Genomic DNA, 3,453 nt, shown 5'->3' with positions numbered 1-3,453 from the left:
ACAGCTGTAGCACTTTATTGCGAATTAGTATATACATTCCACAGCCTGCGAGGACAAACCCCAGCCTCATTGTATTTCTGTAATTGCCAGAGCCCCAGAGAACGGAGGAGCAGTGTCAAACCGAGCAATTACAAGCTAAAGATGACAGGGTGTGCTTTTAGCCTCGGCTGCTGTTTGAGGCCGGGGATGGAAGTTGGGAGGAGGTGGCGGCATCAGTGAGGTGAGGCTGTGGCCTGAGTGGGAGAGAGCAGGTGGTAAACAAATAAATGGTCATTGTCATCATTGCACCCATTATTTTCACTGCGGAATGCATTAACAAGACAAAATATAACGTGTTTTCGGTTTAAAGCAGATTAATACAGTTTGAAACCAATACAGTTTTCATTTAAAAATTTCGGACCAAACTTCTAATACCTATATTTTAAAAAGTAATTAACTAATTTGAGGACAGGCATTTATAATTCTACCACAGATAAGTAACAATGACACTAGGAGTGTCATGTCTGTCATCACAAGGTCTTCAGTGTGATCCAGAAAGTTGAGAGGCTTTTCAGAGCAAGGTCTGGTGCATCGTTCATGGAGCTCCCATTTTCCATGAATACTACAGTATAAAGAGAGAAGCAAGCTTATTAGAAAGCACAACAAGCAAGTCCCCCCCAACACCTTGATCATTGCCATGGAGGAGCATGGTCTCTTCTTTGCAAGCCCCCGCCACCATACATGTCCATATACTGTATGTATGGACATGTATACACTGACTGCAGTGTTACTTATAATTGTTTAATAATATTTTTAGTTACTGTTCTACAGTCATTTATTGATGCTGATATATTCTACTTAATACTTCTTAATTTCTTGCTCCATCTTGAAATAAGATTCTAATCTCAACTTGATCCCATAATTACAAATGCTAAACTAATGAAATAAAACAAATGCAAATGAACAGGCCTGCAGTAATTACCAACTTTTTAAAGTTTATGTTGGTCAAACATCTTGATTCATCTCTGATTATTTTTGAGAACAGAAAATGACATCTTGTTACCTTTGTGATGATGTGTACGCAACATGCTTCAGCAGTTCATTGAAGTCAGTCTTGTGTGGTCTCACTGAAAAAGATAAAATCATCACTCATCTTCACAATCACACATGACTTTACTGATAATATTCCCATTAATGCTGCCATCTTTGACAAACTAAATAAACCGCATYAATCACGCAGAACAAAAGCTAAACGTATTTTCTAGTTGAGATGGTTCAGAAACTTGAATTACCACTAAATTTAGAAATTGATCTACTTCAAAATTTAAACGTATTGGATACTTAGCTGAAATAGACCCGTTTAAACCTGTCCTGCTCACAAGCTAGCTGCAGTTAAATACAACTAGCTAGTTAACATGTTTCAGTAACTAAAACTGACTACAAAATATCACTGATGACARTGCGGTACAAAGCAGTCAGATAATGCTGTACAATATGTGGTATCATCATCAACTTACCGGAGAGAAAACTTCAGAAACACAGAATGACCTGTGCTCAATGCTGGAGCTGCTGCTGTTTGGATTTATCTGCAGCTCCATGACCCACATGACTTCTACCCAGTGGCGGCTGGTGGATTTTTCTCCAGCGGGGGCTACAACTCCGAAATAGATGGATCTCAGAAAGCAATCAAACACGTTAAGTTGTATCATGCCAGCGTATTTATTAAACAAATGAAAATAATAAAACAGCATTACAATGTCATGTAGTGTTTTATTATTTTTTACATAAATTTTGCTCTTTTGTTACTGAGAAGCAAATTTCTTCATGTCTCTGGTTAAAGTCAGGGATGTTTTAAAAAGATTCTTCTCTACAGAGCATGGTCAGTGCAGTGAGATGTGTGTTGTGTACCTGAGGAAAGTCTGGATTGTCTTCAGTGTTGAGAAGYTCCTCTCAGATTCAGCTGTGGTCAGAGGAGATGTGATGAGAATCTTCAGCAGAGTCACAGTCTCTGAAGGTGTCCTGCAGATTGTTCCTCATGGACAGCTGCAGCTCCTGAACTACATCAGACTTCTTGGTCCTGTTCAGCATTGGGTGAGCCTCCATGGTCTTCAGAGCTGCTTCAAAAATTGTCTGTGATCCTTCAGGAACCTGTCTGCCTGCAGCACTGTAGCTATGATCAGATGCATGTGAATGGCTCAAGATGATGTCACAAACCTAAAACAATAAATGYACAAATTTAATTCAATATGAAGATGGCTACAAGTGAGCTTTATAATATATATTTAATTTGAAAAAAAAGTTATTTTAATAGCAACCAGTTGTTGCAGCTCTAAGGTTAACAATTACATTATATGATTATTTTAAAAATGTATTCATTTTATTAAAAAACAAAATAAACTATGCACAACAGAAGAAAAAAAATATATATATATATTATATGATTATGTGAAGTAGTACTGATGACAAACTATTTCACAAGCTGTCAGCACATTCAACTTTGTTTAGAAGAAAGTATTCAATGAGAATATTTCATTCATTCAGATCTAGGACCTTTAATTTTTTGAGCAGTTGTTACAACTTGGCTAATATAGCATGTAACCAAGCCTTATGCTAAACCACGTTCTTGCTCAATTTTTATTATGTTTGGCTTATCCGGTCCAAGCTACTTCACTTTAAGTTTCTCCTCAAATGTTCTGCTTTGAAAAGGTTTAGATACAAGAGACTTACGGTGTTGTTTTCTCCTTCATTCTCATTTGTTGTTCTCCGAAACCCACTTCCTAAACCCCTGTGGGCTGCCACATTAAAATGACGTTGAGTCGTCGACAGGGTGGACCCCATAGAACTGAATATGAGAGGTCAGCTGCGGGGCGGTGACGAGCTGCGCCACAGGCCACTCTATTCTTTTGCATTGGGGACTTACTGTGCATGTCCAAAATCTTACAATGACTTGTCTATGGGACTCTGGGGCGCCGAACCGCTCGTGACCCGGAAGTGACTCAACACGAACAGGCTCATGAGTAAAATGGAAGTTTACACATCAATAACTCTAAATTATTTATTTTACTTATCAGAAAACATATATATAATATTTTTCAAAACATTTATAATGTTTTATTTGGTTTTTTATTTTATTAATTAATTAATTTTTTGTGTACCAAAATTAGTGGTGGGGCGGCGCCCTAGCGCCCCCTATTGACCAGCCGCCACTGCTTCTACCTTCCATCCTTTGTGTAGAAGTCTATACATGGCACTGGCTTTGTCTTTAATGATAATTACAAAAACATTGGTGGAGGACATCATAGTTGAACTTGTGTTGCAAGGCTTCAGTTTAACTTTTAAAGCTGAACTTGAAAAAGTGCTTCAGATATTTTAAAGCATTTGTTATAGAAACCGAGACTTAACAGTTCAGACTACTTCCTTTGCATATGCTCAAACTAAAGCACAGCATATGAGTCATATAGGGACAAATAAGTA

At 37.8% G+C, this 3,453-nt stretch overlaps 1 long non-coding RNA gene across 1 annotated transcript; it reads right to left on the bottom strand.

Annotated features, from left to right (window-relative positions):
- Window positions 1-560: 560 nt before the first annotated feature.
- On the bottom strand, window positions 561-1,591 carry LOC106522880 (uncharacterized). Its single transcript, XR_001310831.1, has 3 exons — window positions 1,497-1,591; window positions 1,043-1,106; window positions 561-601 (listed from the first exon to the last, which is right to left on the bottom strand). It is a non-coding gene; the product is annotated as an uncharacterized LOC106522880 (long non-coding RNA).
- Between the last annotated feature and the right edge of the window lie 1,862 nt (window positions 1,592-3,453).

The sequence above is a fragment of the Austrofundulus limnaeus genome, unplaced genomic scaffold (genome assembly GCF_001266775.1).
Source record: "Austrofundulus limnaeus strain Quisiro unplaced genomic scaffold, Austrofundulus_limnaeus-1.0 Scaffold138, whole genome shotgun sequence".
Taxonomy (NCBI): domain Eukaryota; kingdom Metazoa; phylum Chordata; class Actinopteri; order Cyprinodontiformes; family Rivulidae; genus Austrofundulus; species Austrofundulus limnaeus.
The sequence above is the reverse complement of the archived record's forward strand: the minus strand, read 5'-3'. Positions and strand labels throughout refer to the sequence as shown.